This window comes from Haemaphysalis longicornis, unplaced genomic scaffold (assembly GCF_048455015.1).
Source record: "Haemaphysalis longicornis isolate Haplotype H1 unplaced genomic scaffold, Haemaphysalis longicornis Haplotype H1 scaffold_1, whole genome shotgun sequence".
Lineage (NCBI taxonomy): Eukaryota > Metazoa > Arthropoda > Arachnida > Ixodida > Ixodidae > Haemaphysalis > Haemaphysalis longicornis.
In genome coordinates, this window is record NW_027526203.1 from 114071204 (window position 1) to 114097187 (window position 25984).

The 25984-nt window shown below is 47.9% G+C and overlaps 1 protein-coding gene across 3 annotated transcripts in view; it reads left to right on the plus strand.

Annotated features, from left to right (window-relative positions):
- Nucleotides 1–22762: 22762 nt before the first annotated feature.
- Nucleotides 22763–25984, plus strand: part of LOC144179334 (cytochrome P450 2F3-like) — a 123692-nt gene continuing 120470 nt past the window's right edge. For all 3 annotated transcript variants that reach the window (XM_077707631.1, XM_077707649.1, XM_077707638.1), the window contains exon 1: nt 22763–22966. The gene's annotated coding sequence lies outside the window, so the exon portion shown is untranslated. The remainder of the gene's footprint in view (nt 22967–25984) is intronic.

Here is a 25984-nt window from a genome sequence, read left to right on the forward strand (position 1 = left end):
TTGACTGAAATGAATTGGTGGTGAAAGTGCTCGGCCATCTGCAAATTCTGCCGCAAGCGAGGGCACTTGCGAAAGTTTGTCATTCGAAATGGAGGGACAGCCATGCCCGCAGCCGCAGCCCTCCCAAGCCACGTTCGTTCTCGTCGCGCAGTTCACCCTCGTCGAGCAACCATCGTCCTGTGAATACTTCCCGGGCCGAAAACGTCACTACAACTTTGGCTTCCCACGTATTCTATATGTGAGAAGTTTACGACGCCGCGCCGCCCCCGCCTTTCGCAGTAACCATTGACATTTGCGGCAAGCCGCTCCACTTGGTGGTGGACACGGGGGCAAGTGTCTCTGTCATATCGAAGTAGCGACTTTAATGTCTTCTGCCTTCAGTTCCTGTGCAGCCTTCACTAGGGCTTCTGCGAAGCTATTACGGGGAACTGAATAAGGTTCAAGGCAATGCTTATGCCCGGGTAAAACGTGAAGGCAAAGAGGCACAGCTACCAATTTTCCTGGCCGGGTCGGATCGCTCACTCTCCTAGGACGCAACTGGATTCATGAGTTGGGCATCGGCGTCTCTGATGTGGAGATGAGCATCCACGCACTTTCTGCCATCCAACACTTCGTCCAAGACTATGCTGAAGTGTTTAATGAGGGCCTTCAAAGGCACCTAAGTACAATAGATGTTTGTTCAGATGCTTCACCACTGTTCTTCAAGTCACACAGACTTCACTGTGCCCTCAAGACCTCCAATGACTACGAAGAGGTACCATCCATGTTCCAGCGAAGACAGCAAAGTTGGCTTCAAGAAGGACTGCAGTATCAGAATCTGTGGAGACTTTGGTGTCACTATAAACCCAGTGGCAACAGTTGAGCAGTACCCTACCCTGACGATTGAGGGCCTGTGGCACATGCTTACAACAGGTGAGAAATTCACGAACTTTGACTACGGTGACGAATACCAGCAAGTGTTCCTTGACGAGGTCTCTAGGGAGTATGCACCATTTTGACGGGCGTGGGGTTGTTTCAGTACACCCGGTTACCTTTTGGTGTGGCATCTTCTGCCATATCAGCGTGAGATGAACTTGTTCAGAAGGCTGCCTCATGTAGTAGCCTAATTTGATGATATTCTTGTAACCGGTGGAAATCATGCTGAGCACCTTCGAAATTGAGTGGTGTCCTTGGCAAGCTTCAAGAGTCTGGCCTCAAGTTGCCGCTTGAGAAATGACACTTCTTTGTACCGTAAGTCGAGTATCTGTGCACATCATGAGCAAAGAAGGCAATTCCCCGAACGTTGACAAGGTGGCAGCCATTCTGTATGCGCAGAATGGCTGCCACCCAGGATAGGAGGGTTCTCTCGTGCGTGTGCGCAGGTGTGTTTTGTGTTTTGCGTGGACGCGCTGCCGTCAGTGCCATGTTCTGTGATTGGTGCATCCTGACGTCAACCGGAGAAAAGGGGTGAAGGGGAATGGACCCAACGTGCCCTATTTAATCTCGCGCGCGCAGGAGCGCACTGCCCGCTCTCATACCAAGATGTAAATACTTGTATATAAAGTTTTCTTCTTCGTCAACTTGCCCATCATGACTGCCCCGGCACTACACCAACCTCGGCCCACATCGACCACGCTACCATGGTTCGCAACAGTGGAGACAGCGGTGAAATTCCCAACAGTGGAGTCAGCCCCTGGCTTCCCAATAGGGGCCACGTCATCAGGAAACGGGTTTCTGTGTTTCGCCGTGACTACAGCGGGGTGGCCCTGCGTTTTACGTTGGGATAGCTCCTCCCTCCCTTCTGGACGCCGTCTACCTACTGACAACTCGACCACCAAATGGGACATCAAGGACACGTCATCATGGCTTCTTGGGAGGTTGCTCAGTCACCACCCACGGTACAAGTTTTCTTTTTTACGGCCCCAAAGGAAGTCACCGTGGATGACCTGGTGATTGCCCTAGAGGAAATCAGAAGTCGTTATGGCCTGCACACCCTCATGTACATGCGCGTTTTCAAGTTAAGCGCGGGGGCTGCTACGGCTGCATCGCCGAGATAGGAGCCGTCGTTGTAAACGGTGTTTCGTGCCCTGTGGCGTACATGGGCTCACAGGTCGTGTACGTGACGATTTTCCGTCTGAACCCCGTAGTGAGTAACGCGGATCTGGCGGCAGCACTGAGACCGTATGGAAACGTCCTTAACGTCTGTCAGCCGACGTGGAGGAATCTTCAGCATGTCAAGACCACCATGCGACTTGTGAAGATGGAGGTGGCCAAGGCCGTGCCCAACTTCATGAAGATTCGAGGTTTCAAGGCGCAGTTCGAGTACCGAGGTGTGCAGCGGGTATGTGCCCACTGTGGCCATGACGGTCATCAAGTTAGCGACTGCAAGGCCCCCTGGTGCGGCCGCTGCTCTTCGTACGGCCCCGACAATTCCGACTGTAACGTCCAGTGTCGTCGCTCCAAGGGCAACCATGCCACCGCCGACTCTGCGGCCCCTCTCTTATGCCGACGGTGCGAAAAATTTCTCGGAGACGCCTCGCGTGCTCCGCAGTCAGCAGGCTCTGGAAAGTACAAGCGACTTTCCCGAGCTACCCCGGGCCTCCTTAAACTAGCCTACCGAGGCGTGAAGAGAAGGTGCTGCTCTGGGCGTCCCCGCAACGACTGATGAACCGGCAAGCGACAGCCAAGAGATGGAACTCGAGTGCTCCCTCTCGCCTTCGGATCAAGAGATTCCACCTGCGGAAGAAGCCACTCCATCGTCTTCGACCGATACCTCCCACTTCACGAGCCTCAGCTGTGCCGCGTGCAGCGTTCAGCCAGGGCGTGCACTGAAAAAAAACGTCGCTCTCCCTGGTTTCTCGAGCGGCTCGCGCAGCCACGGGAAGGAACGCGGCGAGCCCGGCATCAGCGGCAAGGCAGCGCTGACCCGTTATAATCACGCCTCTATGTCACCTGTACCCGGCCACAGTACGTCGAGTTCCAGTGGTGCTCCTACACCCAAGGTCAAGGACCCACGTCCGGTAAATCCTGCCAGCCAGGTCGACGATCTGCGAGGTTCACCATCGCCCCTGGAGCAGCTCGCAGCGTCCACCAAGCAAAGTCTGTCTTCCTCGGCGGCCTCAGGTGATGCGGGCGGCACTCGCACTGCTGGCCCGACCCTTGGTGCGACTGACACTCGCATCGTCAACCTGGCCAACCTGGTGCACGACTTGCTTCCCCCCCCCCGACCCTCTCCACCGGACCGCCTAGATGTGTTCAAGCTGGCGTTGCCGTCGTCGTCAGCGGACACCGATGACGCCGACAACAAGAAAGTGTGCGTCAAAGTCGACGTGAATTCAGACAATAGTGAGTTTTGAAGATGGGAAAGTTAACTTAGTTTGTGCACTTATCACCTTTATGCTGGTGCGTTTTCGTACTTCGAATGCCCAGGGCTTCCGTGACTTGGACAGACGGAGGTAATACAATATCCTCTGGCGCAACACGTTGACCCCCTGTTTTTGCAGCAGTGTAATTTTCATATTCCACATTACGTTCTTTTGTTTTGCGAGCGCTTTGGTGTGCAAGCCTTTTTTACTCTGCCATACAAGATGGCTTCGGGCGTAGGCATCGTAATTCTGCGCGCGAGCTTGCGTCGCAAGGCTCATTGTACCTTTGGGATTGTAGGACGCCTGATTGCAGTCAATTTGTTCTTGCTTGTTCGTCGCTTGCGAGCTGTTGTTGTGTATGCACTTGGGCAGCACTTTGACTCGTCCTCTTTTTTTCATCCCTTGACGCGTTGATGCTCGAACCTTACCCAACATTTTTGGTGGGCAATTTTCATTGTGTGACCGACCCTCGGCGAGATGTGCGGGGACGTGGGCAAGTGGGTGCTATAGCAGTGCACGGGACTTGAATAACCTGATCGAATTCCATCTTTCTGACGTGTGGTTGCCGCTCCCCGGTGACAGGTTATTCGCTACTTGGGAAAGGGGACAATCTGGCAGTCGGCTAGATAAGTTTTATTTTCCACCCTAGCTGAGCTGCTACGTGGAATTCTGGACCGCTCCTTCGCAGCTGGAGTTCGTCGCGAGTCCGATCACCGGCCTCAGCTGTACGCCCCGCCACCAGATGTGGAGGATGTGATAGCGTCTGCTAACCCACAGGGACTGTTCTGCAGCACTTACTGCTTCTTTGACTGCCCTGTGCGAGTTCAGGTCTATCCGTTAGAATACGTTATAGCACCGCTGGCGCGTGCGTTTAGTTAAGGAGTCTTGTGCGCGCAAAGTGCGGATCACGGCCGCGCTTAACGACACGTTGAGGCGACTTCGCATCATACTGAGAGGGGCCAATTAACCTTCGCGATTGGGGACTATGTCAACCTGCTGAAGACACGCTACGAGTACCTCATATGGCAGTCATCACAAGCGGCGAGCCATGCGCAGACGTTGGGCAGGCCTGTCTAGGACCCCTCCCTACTCCGGCCTATTAAAACTGGCTCGCTTGACGAGGTTGGGTGAGCCAGTGTTCCAGAAGTTACACTCGATGTCGGGTCGGCAAGCATAAGGGCTGCAGTTGTAGCAAAGTATTCGTGGGACATTTCTCCACCCTTTTTTCGACCGACAACGTGTCTTAGGATTTGGAGGAATTTGAGGACAAGCTGTGCGCATTTTTTGGAATGCTGCCATGCGTGCCAGATCACCTGGTTGAGTTGCTGCGTGCTCCTGTGGATGCTGAAGAGCTCAGTGAGTGTGTTAAAAATTGAACAGTGCGTAGGCTCCTGGGCCTGACGGTATCCCTGCTGGGTTTACAAGAAGTTTTTGTAGCCATTCGGGTTGCCCTCATTGACACAGTGAACGGCTTCGTTCAGCGCGGAGTGCGACCTGAATCTATCCATGAGGGCCGTGTCATCTTGATCGCAAAACTAGGCAAGGATCCTACGCAGCCCCAGGCGTCTCGACCGATTACACTTCTGAATACTGACTACAAGATTGTAGCATCCATTTTGGCCAGACGCACCAGTACCGTTTTGCCCGATATTATAAGCCAAGCGCACAGGTGCAGCCTGCCAGGTCGCACGATTAAATCGTCAATGGCATTGGCGCGTGATTTCTTCAGTTACGCGACAAAGATGAGTGCTTTTGAGTGCTCATCTCTCTCGATCAAGCGAAAGCATTCGACAGAGTTTAACAACAATAATTGTTAGGCGTTTTGCGTCAATATGGCTTTCTGCCAGACTTTGTCGCTATGCTCGAGCTGTTGCACTCCGACGTGAGCGTTCGAATCCTTGTCAATGGGCTTTTAAGTACTCCGTTCTCTGTCATCCGTGGGATAAGGCAGGGGTGCCCTTTGTCGCCTTTGCTTTTTGCCATTTCTCGCCACCCGCTGCTCCGTCGTACTGATGCAAGCACTGCCATCCCTGGCATTCCGTTGCCAGGCATAGGCCAAGTTTAGTTATCCGCGTATGCGGACGACGTGTCCCTTTTCATTCGGGGCGAGGACAGCTATCAAGCGTTTATGCGGCTATTTCATGGGTACGGTGAGCTGTCTGGAGCTCGACTGAACAGGGGAAAATGTATGGCGGTTCGTTTTGCTACATTTGAGCCGGGCTTGGAAGGGGACGTAGAATGAGTGATGGGTGTTCGAGTACTTGATGTGGTGTTCTATTCCTTAGGTGGAGTGAGGCGCAAAACTAGGAAGTGCCTCCTCGAGACTGCGGAGCAGCCTCTTGCAGTTGAAGCAAAGGTCAGGCTTTCCCTCGCAGAGCGAAGCTACATAATTACGTCCTCTATAGGCGCGGCACTTTTTTACATAGCAGGCGTAGCAAAACTGCCGCGCCATTTCACGCGACAGCTCGCCACGAAGTTTGGATCGTTCTTTTGGGTGGGAAAGACAGAAACAGTGTCGCGAGTGCTGCTGAGGCTGCCCAAGTCAATGGGTGGTTTTAGCCTTTCTCCCTTGCAAACCATGTGTAGCGTGCTGGTGGTACGCACAGTGATCGACCTTGTAGACTCGGAAGAGTACCCAGGGAAGGCGCTGCTACAGTATTTTCTGGGAACTTCCCGCTCAATATTTTATGACGTACACACCGCCAGTCCTTCCGCTGCTGAGCAGCCACCGCCATTTTGTGCGTACGTTATCAAAACATTGCGAAATCTCCGCTTTTCTTTTCCAAGCCTAAGTTTCAGGAAGAGTAGGTCAAGCGAAGTGTGCGGCAAATTCGCAACACCTAAGTGGGACAATCAACAAATAGGAAGATCACGTTGTGTCCGTTAGCATCAGGTGACTTCGGCACAACTTCCGGCTGATGTTCGGGATTTCAGATGGTTACTTGGCAGGGATGTTCGCCCGACGTGTGACCGTCTGCCGAGATTCGGCGTCGTGCTTTCCGCACGGTGACCGCACTGAGGCCACCCTGAAACATTAAAAGATGCCTTGTTTCCCTGCCGTGTAGCGGCAACGTTTTGGACTGTATTAAGCAGGCTGATTTTATAGGGATCAGGATCAACACATCGTGAGCGTTTCTTTAGTGACGTACTGACTTCCGTAGAGTTTATGAACTCTTTCTTTAAATGCTGGTGAACTTTGTGTGTCTTGATTTGTAGTAGCTTGTTCCCATCCCGAATATTTTTGTGCAGTGCGTAGAATGACCATGTTAAACAAAAACTGATTGGGTAATTTTCTGTTCTTAAGGCAGCGGTGTTACCACTAGTCGCTGTGCTCTGATGTGTGGGTTATAATACATTTTCTCTACCTGAAACAGCATGAATCCCTTTTTTAAAGCGCTTGAACTGCGCCTTGATATATTATCATTATATTACGTGGGCGTCGCTAGAGCTCGTGTCTCCCGAGTTCCTCTCAATGTCGGGCCTTCTTGAATAGCACCCCAGGCAAGGCAACGTGTCCTGCTCACCTTCGTTGTCATTGCACATGCCGCTTCTCGACGCAACCCACCACCACCGCCTTCCTCGTCTTCTCATTGGGGGAACATATTGTTACGAGGCAGAACCACGCAAATGCAGTGTATTGACGAAAATTACAATGCTGAGCAATGCCAGCGAGAGAGTACAGATACCGGTAGCTGTAAGCCCTTCGTCCTCTTCTAAAGTTCAACCCAAACGGCACATAGCCGTAGCTGCCCTCATCGTCTTCTTCCAACTGTTCCGTAACACAACCCCCCCGGCGGGAAGACGCCGCCACGGCGTCTAGGGACATAACGTTTAGGTGTTGGGGTGGTAAGGCTTGAGCCGGGCCACGTGAACAAGGTCCGTGTGAGGCTGGGCAGAGGTGGGTGGGTGCGGCGTGATTTCATACGTAACGTCGGTGACGCGGCGCAACACGCGATAAGGGCCGGTGTAAGGAGACAGTAGTTTGGTAGAAAGTCCTACATGACGCTGGGGTGACCACAGTAGCACCAATGAACCTGGATGGAACTGGACATCGACGTGGTGGCGATCATAGAGGGACTTCTGGGATGCTTGTGACGAAGTGAGGCGTGTGCGAGCGATCTGACGAGCGAGATCAGCCTGTGCAATGGCGTCGCTGACGTACTGACTAGGAGGAGCTGAGGCAGGCGAGACAAGGGTATCCAAGGGTAAAGCGGGTTCCCTGCCGAAGAGCAAGTAGAAAGGGGAGTAACCAGCTGTGTCATGGCGGGAGGAATTGTAGGCGAAGGTTACAAATGGCAAGGCGGCATCCCAATCCCGGTGGTCGGAGGAAACGTACATAGAAAGCATGTTGAGCAGCGTGCGGTTTAGGCGCTCCGTGAGGCCGTTCGTTTGAGGATGGTAAGCGGTAGTCAATTTATGCTTAGTGGAACAGGAATGAAGAATGTCGGCAATGACTTTAGAGAGGAAATTACGGCCCCGATCGGTCAAGAGCTGTCGAGGTGCTCCATGATGTAGGATGACGTCGTAAAGGAAGAACTCAGCGACGTCAGTGGCGCAGCTTGTGGGTAGGGCCCGCGTTATGGCGTAGCGTGTTGCATAATCTGTTGCAACGGCAACCCACTTATTGCCAGAAGTGGATGCAGGAAAAGGCCCCAGAAGGTCGAGACCGACGCGGGCGAAGGGTTCGTGAGGGATAGGAAGGGGCTGAAGGAGTCCAGCAGGCAATTTGCAGGGAACCTTTCGCCGTTGGCACTGGTCACAAGCTTGAACATACTTCTTGACCGAACGGTACAAGCCAGGCCAAAAGAAACGGCGGCGTGCGCGAGCGTATGTGCGCGTAACGCCAAGGTGACCAGAAAGTGGATGGTCATGAAGTTGTTCAAGGACGGTGGAACGCAAATGAGGAGGTATGACAAGCAACAGGTCTGGGCCATCGTTTTGAAAGTGCTGGTGGTATAAGACGCCTTCCTGCAGTACGTAATTCCTGGCGGTTCGATCAGGACAATTTGTACGGAGGCGATCGATTATTGGTCGGAGGAAGGGGTCCCGGTATTGTTCCGCACCGATTTGCAGCAGTGCGGAGATGGAAATGCAGTGTATTGACGAAAATTACAATGCTGAGCAATGCCAGCGAGAGAGTACAGATACCGGTAGCTGTAAGCCCTTCGTCCTCTTCTAAAGTTCAACCCAAACGGCACATAGCCGTAGCTGCCCTCATCGTCTTCTTCCAACTGTTCCGTAACAATATGTTGACGTATGAGGATGCACAAATCGAGTAATTCATGGAGAATCAAATTTCCATAATAGGGTTTTTAACGCAACGAACTATACGAAGTATTGAGTGGGAAGAATGGTGAGGTTTATTTGCACGTCATTTTTAATTATTCCATGGTCGCAATCAGCCTTCCCTATACAAATCAACAAACTACTGCATGCGTTCCGATCGGTGATTTTTGTTGCGCACGTAATAAAACGATGGTCAATTGTTGCATAAAGGGAGTTTTTTGCATGCACCACTTTGTTTCTAAGTACTGTTGTTCACAGGGGAAGCCAAACTATTTGAGTAGTGCATACTTGTCGCTTTAGATTATCCTATTTTATTGTCGTTTGCTGTCACGTTTCATTGGCGGTGCAACGCCAATGGTATTCCAGGTTATCTCGTGACACGACACGACACCGCGTGACCTGTTTCCGTCTACTAGTGGGCGCCAGCTTTAGACGCCTAATCGGAGGAACAACATTTAGCCTAGACTTTATAGAATCAGAAATTATATCACCAAACCAGCCACCACTGCCCCAAAGGGGACTAAAGGTGCGCATAACGGCTTTTTTTTAATACGAACGAAACGTGCCCCAACACACCTTATCTATCTGTCGCAGCATCGTCACGTTGCAGAGCGCTGACATGGATCATCCGGCCTGCAAGAAAAATGACGAACGGAGGAAAGCCAAGATGAGTTTGACAGTATCTTGCCTGTAAGCAATTACTCCATTCCTTAAATAACTTAGAGATATTTTAGGAGGTGATATTAACCGAAACACTGCCCTCTCATAGTTCCTCTTTTTCGAAGCGTAGCCGGGATACGTTTCATCATCATCATCATCATCATCATCCTATCTACGCCCACTGCAGGGCAAAGGCCTCCCATTATTCTCCAATTACCTCGGTCCTGTGCCAACTGTGACCAATTGATCCCCGCAAACTTCTTGATCTCATCTGCCCATCTAACTTTCTGCCGCCCCCTGCAACGCTTTCCTTCTCTAGGAATCCACTCTGTTGCCCTTAATGACCAGCGGTTATCGTGCCTTCGCATTACATGCCCTGCCCACGTCCATTTCTTCTTCTTAATTTCTACTAATATGTCTTTAACACCAGTTTGCTCCCTGACCCACTCCGCTCTCTTCTTGTCCCTTAATGTTACACCTATCATTTTCCGCTCCATTGCCCGCTGAGTCGTTCTCAATTTAAGTTGAACCCTCTTAGTGAGCCTCCAAGTTTCTGCCCCGTAGGTGAGTACCGGTAAGATGCAGCTGTCATACACTTTCTTCTTCAGCGACAATGGTAGGCTGCTATTCATTATCTGAGAATGTCTGCCATATGCACCCCACCCCATTCTGATCCTTCTAATTATCTCTGCCTCATGGTTGGGATCTGGGGTCACAATTTGGCCTAAGTGGATATATTCGCTTACCACTTCCACTGCCTCGCCACCTATCTCAAACTGCTGTGCTGTTCCGAGGTTATTGATCATTACTTTAGTTTTCTGCATATTAATTTTCAGGCCCACGGTTCTACTCCGTTCGCCCAGTGCGGAAAGCATGCTTTGCAATTCGTCCCCCGAGTTACTTAGCAAGGCAACGTCATCAGCAAATCTGAGGTTACTGAGGTATTCTCCATTAACCCTTACTCCCACCTGTTCCCAATCCAACGTTCTGAATACTTCTTGTAAACATGCTGTGAATAACATTGGAGAGATTGTGTCTCCCTGTCTGACACCCTTCCTCATAGGTATTTTACTGCTCTGCCTATGGAGGATGATGGTAGCAGTAGACCCATTGTAGATATCCTCTAGTATTCTTACATAATGCTCATCTACCCCCTGGTTCCGTAATGCCTGAATGACTGCTAGGGTTTCGACCGAGTCAAATGCTTTCTCATAATCTATGAACGCTATATATAGGGGTTCAGTATACTCAGCGCACTTCTCTATCACCTGATTGATCGTGTGATTATGGTCCATTGTTGAATAACCTTTACGGAACCCTGCTTGTTCTTTAGGTTGACTGAAATCTAAGGTTGCAGAGATTCGGTTAGCGATTACCTTGGTAAATACCTTGTAGACGACTGACAGTAAGCTGATCGGCCTGTAATTTTTCAAGTCCTTCATGTCGCCTTTCTTATGAATTAGGATGATGTTCGCGTTCTTCCAAGATTCCGGTACCATTGCGGTTATTAGGCATTGCGTATACAGGTTTGCCAGTTTTTCAAGTACAATTTCTCCGCCATCCTTCAAGAGGTCTGCTGTTATCTGATCCTCACGAGGTGCTTTGCCCCCTTTCATTTCTTTCAAAGCCTTCCTTACTTCTTCGGTCGTTACTGGTGGGATGTCTATCTCCTCTGAACTACTGTCTCGTTCGGCATTATCCTGTATGTCCCGGCTATTGTACAGATCCCTATAGAACTTCTCGGCCACTGTGACTATTTTATCCCTATTTCTGATGACATTGTCTTGCTTATCCTTAAGTGCATACATCTGATTTTTCCCCACGCCAAGACGTCTCTTCACTGCTTTCAGGCTACCTCCGTTCTTTACAGCGTATTCGATCCTCTCCATATTATACTTCCGTATGTCAGCTGTCTTACGCTTATTGATTAACTTCGAGAGCTCGGCTAGTTCTATTCTGTCAGCTGCGGTAGAGATTCTCATGGTTTGCCGTTTCCTGATTAGATCTTTCGTCTCCTGTGAAAGTTTACCAGTATCCTGTCTAGCCATAGTGCCCCCGACTTCTACTGCACACTCCGTGATAATGCGTGTAAGGTTGTCGCTGGCTTCCTGTGTGGTAAGCTCGGCTTCCTCGTTAAGGGCGGAATATCGGTTCTGCAGAGCGATTAAGAATTCTTCTACTTTACGTCTTACTGTTAGCTCATTTATCGGCTTCTTTCGTACTAGCTTGTTGCGGTCCCTCCTCAAATCTAGCCTAATTCGAGATCTTACCATACGGTGGTCACTACACCTTGCCCTTCCGAGCACTTCCACATCCTGCACGACGCCAGGGTTATCGCATAATATGAAGTCTATTTCATTTTTGTGCTCCCCATTCGGGCTCCTCCAGGTCCACTTCCGACTCTCCCGTTTACAGAAGAAGGTATTCATTATGCGTAGGTTATTCCGTTCTGCAAACTCAACTAGTAGGTCCCCCCTGATAATTCTACAGCCCAGACTATAGTTCCCAACTGCCTTTTCTCCAGCCTGATTCTTGCCTACTTTAGCATTGAAGTCCCCAATAACTACGGTATACTGTGTTTTTACTTTAGCCATTGCCGATTTCACATCTTCATAGAAGCGTTCCACTACTTGGTCGTCGTGGCTGGATGTGGGCGCGTAGCCCTGCACCACCTCGAGCTTGTACCTCTTATTGAGCCTAATTACAAGACCTGCTGCCCTTTCGTTAATGCTATAGTATTCGTCTATGTTGCCAGCTATGCTTTTATTGACTAGACATCCCACTCCCAGTTCTCTTCTGTCCTCTAGAAGAGAACTGGGAAGAGAACTATGAAGAGAACGTTTCATAGGCGCTCTAAAATCGAAGTAAGTTTAAGGCAGCGGTAGAGAAAATGAGCGCCTTCGTGCCCAAGTGGCCTTCCACATTGAGCACAGATGAATAAAAATGAAATTAGGTAACTTCAGGGTATCTTTCACATATCAGTTCACCAACCTAAAGATTACAAAGGCTTGATTCTAACTGATTTCCAAGAAGAGTAACCCTCCTTCCGCTACCCGCGTGTCAGCCTCTAACACTTATTTATAATGCGGTTTGTTGTGTGAGCTACAAGTATAGTTGCTGCTGGCACTGATGATGTTTCTTCTGTCATAACGTAAGGGATCCAGTTGTAGTATCCGTGTCTATTTATTCTGAGTTAGGTTTCTGTCCGGTTTCCTGGTCTCTTCCTAAGCACTAAACCAGAAGAAAAGAATAAAGGGTGACATTGTGCGTTTGGAGATGTTTTTTTCTTGCACAGTGCTTTTTCGATTTTAGTTGCATATCTAAGTAGTCCTTCTTTATTCAATCCTATCATGTTAATCGAGGATTTTACTTCATACTCTGTCTCCTAGAGGTTGTAAGGCCGCAAAACATTGTACATTCAGCGAACTTCGCTGACTACGCAGCAACAAAAAAGAAATATGCTGGATTTGGCGCTAAAGTCGGAATCGACGTAAAGCCAAAATTTCAGTGATGGCTACATCGCTACTATTTTTTTGTTTTTAAAGTGAACAACGAAATTTATATACCCCTCTGGAATGATTGCATGGTCCTCACGGCAAAACCGACTTGAGGCAAAAGCGCGCGTGATATTTTTGTTCCCCGTCCCTTCTCGGCGTAGTTTTTACAACTCTCGTCGTCTTTCATTGCCGCCACGCCTTGACGCCTTGATGCAGTTATTTGAGCCAGCATACCCAGCTTACATTCCCGGTCTGTGCTACGTTGCGCTGCTAGCAAAGACGTTACTGTTCTGCGTGGCACTGCTTTTGGGCCAGGATGTCCTGCACGCTGCGGGAACGCCCTTCGGATGGGTCGGTGGCGGGGGACGATATTCACGTAGTTGGCGGAGGTCAGTGAGCCATCTGATATATTACTTAAAAGCCCAGGATGCTCCGAGTAGCCACTGAAGCGGCGGGGACAGAGGATACGCCGGCAAGAGCGGCGCTAGGAGAACAGCAGCAGCAGAAGCAGCAGCTGCAGCCGCCCTTGAATACGAAAGACAATAGTCAACTGGCGCCCCTGCCAAGTAAATACCACCCTTCTGTTTCCCGCTCACCTCTCGTGCTGTTCTTCTACCTTCTTGTTCCTCCCAACATAACGCACTAGAGCTTTACTCAAATCAATTTAAACCTACCGCGCTTTACTGCTTTAAGCCGGGTGCCTCGATGCCAGGCTGCCTTACTGCGGCGACGCGCGTGACTCTATGCACCCTACTACAACCTTTATAGAACCGCGTTGCCCTACTCCACGAGCGTTCCCAGCGGAACCTGGAACCCATCTAGTGGAATCCTTCGTTACTGTTGCCGCATGATTTTTTAAGTGCCGCCAGGAGCTATAGTAGCGCGGGCTACAGCAGGCGACGGTTTTCTGCAGTTGATGTAGTTTTCATTTGCTATCGCAAAAACAAAGCACCCTTAGTTTTAATAAATGAACACTGCCAATATCACTTATGTATTGATTTTCTGCATCTATTTGCGTAATATTTTGTTCTTGGTCCACAATGCTGACGAGTTTGAGCATTAACACCGGACTTAGATGTTTAGATTTGGCTTTGTGTATATAAGACTATTCCGCAGCTCCTATTTCACTTTGGCCGGCTTGCTGAAAACAGTCACAGACAGACAGACAGACAGACAGACAGACAGACAGACAGACAGACAGACAGACAGACAGACAGACAGACAGACAGACAGACAGACCAAAATTGTTGCATCAGTGTAGCCCAAGAAATGCTATCGTCTTTAAGAGATTTTACAGAGGGAAATAAAGCTTTCTTTTAAAATTATGGGGAGACTGTCAAAGTTAAGAAATCTTCTGCGAATATAGTCTATTATGAAAACGCCTTGGAAAAGAACCCCAAAAGGAAGCAAAAGTGATTCTAATTGCCTTGCAACACAAATACGATGATAGGCATTACGAGCCCTATATTACCAGTTCAGCTCAAGACGATTATGGTAAGCGCTGTAACATGGGAAGCGTTATTCGCAAAATCGCTTGTGCTTCAGTACCACCCTCCACCAAAGGAGGTACTAAATATTAGGCACAAACTGCCGAAGCGCTGATTGGCCCTCGTACGGTTATCTGTGCCTACGTCGAGCCCATTAGGACCAGAAGTGGAATCTGAAGAGGAGCAATATACAGACCCACACACATTATGAATTCCAGAAACAAATTGTTTACTGGCGGTATGGAAGGCACGTCTGTCAGGGCTTTCAGCCCACGCATAACCTTGGTAGAACACGTGCCGTTGATAATTTTGATGTTGGCTCGGTTCTGCGTTAGATATAATGTAACAATAGTGCTGCACTTAACACGACGAGGACAGGATCAAGAAAAAAGGACACTCGAAACAGTAGATGCGCTACTAGAAACTGTGAAAAGTTTTAATAAACAAGACAACATATAAATACTCCCGCCACCTCGTATCACCACCCAGTACATGTTCGAATCGTATCACCTCTACAACCATTCTTTGTCTTTAGATACTCAATCTCTCTTTCCAGCAACGAGACTGACGGAGCACTGACGCACTCGCCTTCGAGGCCAGAAACCATCGAAAATGCTTCACATATTTCCCTTGTAACCCTGTCCCGTGATTTGAAGAGCACCTTCGTGTTCGTGAAATCTGGAGTACATTTGCACTTGTCGCAGTGCTGTGCCAGATTGCCAGAAATAGCCGTCTGCTGACACAGCGCACGGTGCTCCTTCAACCTTTCGTTCACACAACGTCCTGATTGTCCTATGTATGCCTTTTTGCAAGCAAGCGTGATCTTGTAAACTATGCCAACAGAGCACTTCACAAACTTCCGCCAGTGCGCAACGCCACAACCACTATCTCTACTAGTTCCGATTTTCTTGGTCTCCAGCGCTTTATTAACCCGATTGCACATGCTTCCAAGCTTATCTGGTGCGGAACAAACTACCTGTACGTCATGTCTACCCCCTATTTTTTTCAAGCGATGGGACAAACCATGAATATACGGTATCACAACCACACGTCTATCAGGTTTGTCACCCGTCGATTCTTTTCCATAAACCACAGCGGACATAACCGTTCTTGCTACAGAACCGATTAAAGATACCGGATAGCCACTTTTTCTGAGCCTGGCTGTTTGGAAGTGAAGGCTTTCTCCCATGGCATGATAACACGAACGATTCTAACCTACGGTTTGACTCGTGGAATCAGCTCCCCCGTGATCACCACGCTACTAGGAAGAATCAACCCTGCTGACTCTACAGCCAGAAGATTGTGTAGAATTCTGAGAGATGAGACTTGGAGACAAGTAAGACTGTACCAGGACAACATCAGGGTCACCTGCGTTGAAGTCGTTGACATGGCGCCCTCCAGGAGTATGACAAGGTATTTCCTTGATCTTGCCGAAGAGCAAGGGGAACGGCTGTTTTGTGCGTCTTTTAGATTCTTGCCAAAAAAGCCAAAAGCTTTGAGAATAGGGGTTCAAGAGGTTGTCAACCTGTCGAATAGCGTCCTTCCGCTCCATGTGCAGGAGACCTTAGAAAAGGGGCCAAAATATGCTATCCCCCCACTTTGAAACCTGTAGAACTGTTGGCGATGGCGCATAAAGTGGCCAACCAAGCAGGTCAGGACAAGAAGGAAGCTTTCCTTTCTGAGTGCGTGGATAGCGTCATTGTCCATAATTCGACTAGAAAAAGTCGAGGTGTGGCGGTGGATCAGGTTGTTGACTATCTTAGTACCCATAAGCTGAGGTTTATGCAGTCCGATAAAGCCGGGGCTTTCGCTGTTCTAGAAGAAAGTCAGTTTGGTGAGAAAGCAATGGAAGCGGTTGCCAAACATTTTGAAGAAACAAGGGAAATCAACGAGCGAAGACTAAAAGCCTTGAAGGCCAACGCTGCGAAGGCTTGCGATGACCTTGGTTTTGATGGAGTGGCAAAAAGCATCAGACAAAGTAAAGGGCTGACATTGAAACCATTTTTCAGTATCAAGACCCACAAACGCACAGCCTTTTCGGACTATTCTAGTGAACAAGGCATCGTGGCAGAATGCACTCGCCAAGTTCCTGCAAAGGCATCCAGCAAGACTACCCGCGGATGACCCGTTCCTTGTCAAGAAGTCTGATGAAGTTGTGAATTTTCTAAATGAGGGTACACCTGTGTCGTGCTTTTTCTATCGATGTTTCGGACCTTTTTTATAGTGTGCCGTGCACCGCCGCTATGGCAGCGGTAGAACAATGCATTGATGCCTACGAATGCGTTAGATTTCAGAATGAATGCGCTATCACTACCAGAGATTTCTTCGACCTGTTAGGCCTGTACCTAAGGTCATTGTACATAGAGTTTGATGGTGCTTTGTTTGTGCAAAAAGATGGCATCAGCTTCGGGTCCTGCATTGCTCCTGTTCTTTGCGACATCTCTTTGGCACAAGGAGACCGTGTGTTGTAGGGGAGCCTTATGAATGTTGGTGCAGTCAGATGCTTCAGATACGTGGACGATTTCCTTGTGTGCTTGGCTTCTGGAGGCGATACGATAGCATTGTCCAGAATGTGTTGGACGAGTTCAAAGCAGCGCATGAGGGGTTCGATTTCACGTTTGAATTTCCCGCAGATAACTGTCTCCAGTACTTAGATTTAAGGCTTAAATTCCAACAGGGGCACACTTGCTGGTGTTACCATACCAGGGGAGAAAAACAGCTGCTTCCTTTTGATTCTGCGCATAGTAAATTAGTAAAGCGAGGAATAGCCAGAGGTTGCCTAACGCAAGCGATAAAAAAAATCGTGTTATCATGCCATGGGAGAAGCCTTGACATCCGAGCAGCCAGGCTCAGAAAAAGTGGCTATCCGGTATCTTTAATTGGTTCTGTAGCAAGAACGGTTATGTCCGCTGTTGTTTATGGAAAAGAATCGACGGGTGACAAACCAGGTAGACGTGCGGTAGTGATACCGTATATTCATGGTTTGTCCCATCCCTTAAAAAAATACGGGGTAGACATGACGTACAGGTGGTTTGTTCCATACCAGATAAGCTTGGAAGCATGTGCAATCGGGTTAATAAAGCGCTGGAGACCAAGAAAATCGGAACTAGTAGATATAGTGGTTGTGGTGTTGCGCACTGGCGGAAGTTTGTGAAGTGCTCTGTTTGCATAGTTTCCAAGATCCCGCTTGCTTGCAAAAAGGCATACATAGGACAATCAGGGTGTTGTGTGAACGAAAGTTTGAAGGAGCACGGTGCGCTGTGTCAGCAGACGGCCATTTCTGGCAACCTGGCACAGCACTGCGACAAGTGCAAATGTACTCCAGATTTCACAAACACGAAGGTGCTCTTCAAATCACGGGACAGGGTTACAAGGGAAATATGTGAAGCATTTTCGATGGTTTCTGGCCTCGAAGGCGAGTGCGTCAGTGCTCCGTCAGTCTCTTTGCTGGAAAGAGAGATTGAGTATCTAAAGACAAAGAATGGTTGTATGAGGTGATATGATTCGAACATGCACTGGGTGGTGATACCAGGTGGCAGGAGTATTTATATGTTGTCTTATTAATTAAAACTTTTCACAGTTTTTAGTAGCGCATCCACCATTTCTTGTGTCCTTTTTTCTTGATCCTGTCGTCGTCGTGTTACGTTCAGCGCTATTGTTACATTATGTATAGATACCAACTAGCCCAACACCAAGCTTTATTGAAGTTATTCTGCGTTAGAGGCTTAAAATTCCTACCTGTAAGCTGGTGGTGTTTTCTTTCGATGTGTGTGCATCTTTTGCGGGCCGCATCCTTCCCATACCTTTACTTTCATATGTTTCTTAAGTTAGGCTCATTTGCTGTAGTACCCAAATGTGATTAGACTAACTGTGACTGCGCTCCAGGTTGCCAATTTGACCCGAAATATTACTCATCAACCCACTCCAAACCAATTCACAAAGTAGTCTGTGGCCAGCTGCATTTAGTCTGATCAAAGTAAAGATTGTGACTCGTTCGCTCTTTGGGTGAATGGTTCCTCTTTTTTCAAAAATGCGTGCAAGTTATTATGCTTTCCAAGCGCAGCTCCCTCATCCGCAATTCTTTGTCCAGTAATGCGCTTGATGTGTGCTGTTTTACGCGACAAAAACTATCACGAAAACTCGTTACTTTGCTATCGAAAAAGGCGAGTTTTGACACCTCCGGCTTTATGTTTAACAAAAATTATCTTGCCTGTGAAGAACTTGTACCCGCCCGGATGGCTCAGTGGCTAGGAGTTCTGCTGCTGAACCCAAGTACAGAAGCTGAATCACGGCCGTGGTGGATGCTTTTCAAATGGAGGTGAAAAGCAAAGACTTCCATATGTAGAGATTTCAGCGCACGTCAAAGAACCCCAAGTGGTTAAAAATTTACCCCGAGGCCGTCACTACGGCGCGCGTCAGTGAGCCAGCGTAGCTTCACCTCTTTAAGCCCGCTAATCTGAAAATAATGTCTGTAAAATAGACTTCTAGTCGGCTGTTTGCTTCATAGATCACATTACAGCCAATATTTTCTTGCGACGTAAGCAGAAATTGAGGCCTGGTTCAGACTGTTGCCGCAAGTGTCGTAATATCTGTAAAGAATGACGTCATTTCACGTCTCAGCCAACCGAGCCGCGATACACGCCGTTTTTGTTTTACGTCCATAGATCACGATATGGCTTTTTCGTCGGTAGTCTGAACATAGCTAACAGGGGAAGAGTCAGTATGCTGACGACCTACCAAGGACGTAGCCCTGGAGGAACCTTAAGTGGATGTCCTAGAAAAGGTAGCGGTACACCGCGGCAATGACGTGTACGCTGGCGTCCTGCCTGTTTTAGACGCTATACCTCAAAGTGAGGTTTATATTTCAGAAGCACTGAATTGAATGGTCCATGCTCCAATCGCAAAACTTCCGACCTTAACTCTAATATTTTCTTCCATTTCGATTCCGTACGTTCACGGTAGCATGAGCGGAAGTTCCTGGTTACTCATTTGAAAGAGTCCCTGAAATGGCGTATGCGTAAAAAATACAAGCGGTATGCATACACGGTTCCGAGTGACGTCACTCGGTGAAAGCATTCAGTGGGTGCGGAAAATACGTGCAAGCATCACATGGCTTATTTATTCTAAGCAGCACTCCTAAGTGAGAGAGTTTGCTTTAAGCATCTGCTCCATGTTATACCGAAATATCCCTCTATTGTATTAATATAATTTGTGCTTTTTTCTCTATGGAATTGGAAAATGCCCGTCGTCATGCATGAATTGATGCTTCAGCAGAAATACAACGGACTGCGGTAGTTCACACATGCTTTTATTAGGGAAGGCGTATGCCAATAATCATGACCCGAATTCCATTTTATTGCTTGCTGTTGCTGAAGAAAGTACGTCTCGCATAAAATACAAATAAGAACCAAATAGGCTTTTAGTATCGAGGAACTAGTTGCCGTAGATATGGAAAGATTAAAATATTTCTAGCGTGCAATTTGAAACGCAGAAGTTCGACCACAGTAACATCATTTCCAAGAGCTGTTTGTGCAGGCAAGGGTATGATACCGAAAATCTTAAAATTTCAAGCGGCTACCAAGATCAAATCTTACGGTAACTTTTAAAATAGGTTTTAGCAGATATTGCAGTCCCACAAAAGAATCAATTATCGAGAAATAAATAAAAATTTTGTTATCTCTAAAAACGCTCGTGGCAAAATGCATCCGGGAGGTCCAATTTTCGTACAGAGCATGCCACGATCATATACTGTTCGGCAATGCTTCCTTTTAAAGGGAAAATCACTTCTGCATCTGAGTTTTAAAAATCATATATTCAACTGAGCTCTTTCAGCTTTCACAAAATCCTGAACCGCTCACCCTGTGATGGTGTATGTTTCACCATTAATGTTTTACCATGCTTTACTAGCGAAGCTTGGTAAAACATGGCATTGAGGTTATGCAAAATTTGGACGAAAAGTATCCGCAAATTTTACTTCTCTTGACCATCAACGGTGGTCAGCACTAAAGGGACACAAGCATACACGCATACACTTTAGTTTCACTCTACAGATTTTGCAAAAGAGCCCATTGATAAATAAGCGTCCTAAAATGTATATTTAACTGAAGAGATGTATAAACGTGAAGTCTAAGCCCCGTTTCGTTATTCCTAATGATGCCTATAATAACGGATCTACTCAGGAGCATATCCAAGTGAAGAGGCGCCTCAACTTGAAATCCAAAAATGTATCAAACGGGCGGAAATTTTGGAGATGAGCACATGCAAATACCACCAAGGAGGTTGTATAAAACGTTTATACAACCTTCTTGTATAGCAAACACGCAGGGACATTTGATTTCTAACGCTTTGTGCTATAAACGCCTCGCGCTTAAAAGATACGTGCAGCCTTGGTAGTTTTTGTTCGCAGACATAAAAAAATTGGCGCAGCTTCCACTAGTGGTGCAAAGTTCGAGAAGCAGTAGAATTTGTGGCCCCTCTCCCGTCGTCAGAGACCCGGCTGTTGCCTATTGATCATCATCGTCGTCGTCGTCGTCATTATGGTCATCATCATAAACAGCCCTCTAGGTTCAGTGCAGGACGAAGGCCTCTCCCGTTGACCTCGTACCGCTCCTGTCCCGCGCCGCTCGAGTCCACTCTTTGCCTCTGAAGTTTCTTATTCAGTTCCTACATCGAGTAATTGGCCTTTCTCTTTTTGTAGGCCCGTCTCTTGGGGTCCAGTCTGTCCCCTTGGCAGTCCGCCCATTGTGATTTCGCCTAATTAGATGGCCAGCCCATTCCATTTCTTTTTCGTTATTTGAACGATGATATCTTCTGCTCTAGTTTGTTCCCTGATCCAGGAAGCTCGTTTCCTGTCTCTAAGTCTTACTCCATTCATTATTCTTTCCGTGGCCCGTTGAGCCAACCTAAGTCTGCTTTCAAGTTTAGTAAGGCGCCAAGTTCCCGCTCCATGGGACATCACCTCACATTTATTTCTGAACTGGCCCCTGAAGGTTCTCCATCACTGGCAAGCCCGGATCGTTTCGCTGTACATGTGGCGAGAAATAAACTTCTTTGACTGATTTATTGATCGATTGATTGATTGATTGGTTCGTCCGCAGGCTTTCACATCGCTCCCAAAGTGGACCGCGTCAGCATGTGCTAGAACCCGCGGCCAAGTCCCAAGCCAACACCCGCGGTACGAAACCAAAGGAAATGATGTGTGTCGGAAATGCGATGATAGGTCAATTGGATAGGCGCCGGTTTATAACGCGCGATACCCAGCTTCGATTCCGACCAAAGAATTGGCTTTTTTTTTCCAATTGGCTGCACATGTTAATGTTTCCCGCCGCTGCTGACCCATATCTTTCAAGCCTATAGGTTGGCCCTGTAATTAGGTTACCGGTTCCTATGCGTAAAGGTCCCGGGTTCAATTCCCGGGACCTCCTTAACCACATTTTTTCTAGCTAGGCTTCGGTGTTGTTTCCTGCGACGAATGAATTTGTGTCTGCCTAAACGGCTGCGCTGTTCAAAAAGCCTTTAAGCATAAGCTCATCAGATTTGATTGAACAGTCGAATAAAACAGAAAGCACTTCAGAGTTGATCGATTGTAATGTAAAACGCGCCGAAGCTACACCTCGGCTGTGAGGCGTGCCGTAGTGAAGAACTCCATATAAAATTTGGCCACCTGGGGATCTTTAACGTGTTCTGAAATGTCGAATACACGAGAGTTTTCGCTTTTCGCTTCAGTAAGAATCGCAGCCACCGTCGCGGGGATCAAACCCGCATCCTCGGGCTCAGCAGCAAAACGCCCAAGCCACTGAGCCACCGCGGCGGGTAACGTTATAGTTTCTTTCTGAAATTACACACAGAAAATTGTAGGAAAGAAACGCAAGAATGGTTGATTATGAGATGAGTTCTAGTAATGCAGCTTTCTTTGTAACTGCCGTCACCACCAGGCAGCAGCAATGAATATGGTGAAAGAAATGACGCGCCATATGTTCAGTAACAAATAAGTTAAGGGGAGTGGAAAATGTATAGGCAGTATACCTGCATACATTCGCATAATTCTTGCTAGAGCTTTTTTTAGCCACCGAAGCCAAGCATGTTGTTTTAACAACGTGTGAGTTCGAGCTAGTTGGTAGTCCATTGTACGAATTTAAAGCGCAAAAATTCAGACAGGGGACGGACGGGACAAGGACAAGCGCTTGTCCTTGTGCCGTTCGTCTCCTGCCTGAACTTTTGCGCTTTAAATTCGTACAATGTAGTTTTAGCATGTGTGACATTTTGAGGTGAGGTGCAATAACTTCCATGACCCAAAGCTAACAAGCAAATCGCATCGTGAACTGGGCGTCGTTTCCGCTAAACGGATTTCCTGCAGTTTTATTCCTTGCAATCATCTTTTTGTAGCAGGTAATCTGTGTTGTTTTGCAAAGGCGTTTAGTGCACGCAGGAAATAGATCGCCAAAACCGATCCTTGATCTTGCGAGCAATCAGCAGCGAGGCAATAGTAAAAAAGCGGTTGTCGCATACGGCTTCTAGGGGCTCATAAATGCTGAAGCCTGTTGTAGTGCACCGATCGAAACAACGGGAGAGAGCCCATATCGGGTTCAAGTGGAGCGACATTCAATTGTAGGAAATACCTGTTGCCTCAGTAACTCTTAAAAAATCGAGACCCACATTCTGGTACGTTTCTTGTTGAAGGAAATCTATTACGGTACGTTCCACTGCATGTGATACGAGTAAAAATGCACTGTGAAAGTAATCTGTTCGTATCTAGAGTGCCCCTCAGCTCACGCAAGTAAAACGTATGGACGAGAAAAACGCAGCTACTCCGGAGATAAGAATGCACCTTCGTGCAATGATGCAACCTCTACTGTTACATCATCGCGAATGAAGTGTGACATAATCGTAAAGCAAACTTTTCGGCGAAACTTGATATGTAGAATGGCAGTAGACATTTATGAAATAAAGCTGCATATCGGTCTCTTCCTTGACCCTGTCATACCCCTTATAGAGTAACGATTGCGGAAAACGACACTGTCAGGGAAAAGAGGCCCACCACCAGGTAGACATTTATTGTTCCTTCGGTTTATCATCACGCAATAATGGCGCTTATAAAATCTGCTTTGTGGCGTACTCTAACAAATTTACTCAAAGTATTGATTTTAGGGTTTCACGCGCCGATGCTACACACGTGATAAGGGGTGCCGTAGTGGGGGGCTCCGGAATAATTTTGACCACCTGGGAATCTTTAACATGCGCTGACATCTCGTACACGCGGGCGTTTTTGCTTTTCGCCTGCATCGGAAAAGCGGCCGCCGCGACCAGGAATCGAACTTGCGTCCTTGTGCTCACCAGCCCAACGCCATAGTCACTGAGCCACTGTGGCGGGTAATATAGTCAAAGCACGTGATATGCAGATGCTGGGTTATGTGAACGTCCCATAATATCTCCACTACTGCGATTGTGAGAATATTGTGACGACCACTGTGACGGACAAATACCAATGCGAAATGCAATTACATGTCTCGGTCCGCAATCTGTATTTAGGCCCCCAAGCTCTTTGGGCACCCAAGGCGACCAAAGGGTTGGAGTTGTCTATATTTAAAAACGAGCCGGATGTTTGAACAGCGAAAAGTCTGTGGCAATTGACGAAATTTCCATGTGGATGCTGCAGGGACATCAATAAGTTGCGTCTGTGTGATTTTTTTGTTCGTTGATTCCTGTATACCGTAAATTCTAGTGTATGTCATTCGTTCGCTTTTACCTAAATGCGCGCATGCGCCTTTCTCCTGTATTACACCCATGCCTCCGAAACCCTTCCAGACGTTTGTGAGCGGGGGTGCTTGACTATGTTGTGCTTTTTCTTCAAGCAATTTGTTTACTTCGGGCTCCCCACTGAATGTGTCTTCGTAGTTTTAGTCTGTGTATGGTCCCGTTTGAAGTCTAAGTAAGTGTACTTGGGTATACGCCTGTATAACTTCATTACGTGCGAGCCGTGCGGTCGTGATAGCAACTTAATTCTGCGCCTCCTTTTTTCACAGAATTGGGAACACGTGTTACCTTCAAACTTTATAGCGCTTTTTTTGTCCCGGAACATGCTACGTCGGCTATGTTGCACTTTGAAGTATCTCCGTGAAGTGACACCTTTTTCTGCATGCAGTGGCCTTCACCATTTGCATTTTGAATACTTTTCTAGAATTGAAATGCTGATAAGTAGCCGATGACCAACTTCAAGCATTTTCTTCACATTTTGAGCTTGACTGGATGTACCAGAGGCACAACCTGCACTTACAGTGGGGAAATTTGCTCAGACGTTATGCAGCCTTGTTGGCGTTTAAGCAATGAGAGGTAATCAATCGCCTACCAACTCTAAACATTGTCCAAACTTAGCATACTTTCAGTTGTGAGCATTTCGAAGTCTTTTCGGTGGTGTTGATATGACATCTTTGTCAGCCTAACTCGAATGTAATACGTGACTAGCAATGCCATGTCGGTTACAGACACCCACACTGGGTCAATACGTGACATCGTAATTTGATATTCTGAGCATCTTGGCTTCCACATTTCTGCTTTCTCGGCATTGCGCACTGCCGGGGAATGTGCACTGTTAAGACCGGAAGTTGTGGAACGTTCAATGTTTTCTTCGTGAGTTGTAAAATAAATGCGTCCAGGTGCTTTATGTTCCGGAATGGATTACAGCAAATGCTTCCGGGACCCCACATGAACTCAATTCTGATAAGTTTACATTGTTTATCTCTGCACATACGTCTGCGTCCAGGAGACGTCTCGCTCAGATGTGAAGAGGTTTAGGAAAGTGCTTTGCAATTGTAATACATATGTAAACATTCGCAATCCGCAAAGATATACCTCAAAGGGTCGGAAATATAACACACAACTTCATTTTATTAAAAATATTTGGTGCTTTCATCGGCGTTACGTGCTTCTGTATCCGAAAACAATGCATTATTCACTGAGGACTATATTGAATTGGACCAATATTTTTATTGTTCTCCAATACTCTTTCGTGACGTTTGGAATCATGTATAAGAGGCAGATACATATAACTCCCCCCCCCCCCCCGCCACCCGCCCCACAACCACGTCATATGGATATTTTGGTTACCGCCCACATTCCGACGTAGCGTAGCTACGCCCCTCCTTGCGCTAGGTTGGCTACTAATCAGACCTGTACCTGCCCCATTTTACAGCGAAGCAGTATGTCTCACCTGCCCAGTTTTTATTCCGATGAAGCCGATTTACTCAGCTACGCTCCGGGGCAGCTCCTCGTTACCACCGACCCCTCTTTCAAACAGGGTTCTCACAACGGTTATTCCCCTCGCCAACACCGATGCCTGTTTCACAAGTTCCGCAGTCGGCTGACAGCGGCCGTAGCGTCTTATCAGACGATTGTGGAGAATCAACAGCAGTACGGATGGGTGTAAAAACAACCGAAGCCGCCGCCACCGCCGCCGCCACCGCAGAGTATGTAGCCGCGGCCGCTGCCTCCTCAAATTCCATCTCGTTCACTAGCTGCGGGTCCCTACCTGTTGAAAGCCACTTTCCCCGTTCGAACGCCGGCAGAGCACATAATTCTTCTTCATCTTGAAAGCCATAACCGCCGACATTGCCGCGTTGGCGGCCCTCGTTGGCTAGCTGGTCATACTTCTCGCGGAATAATAACAGATCTTAATCTGGCCGCATATGAAGTCTTTGCTCTCTCTGCTTCGGTG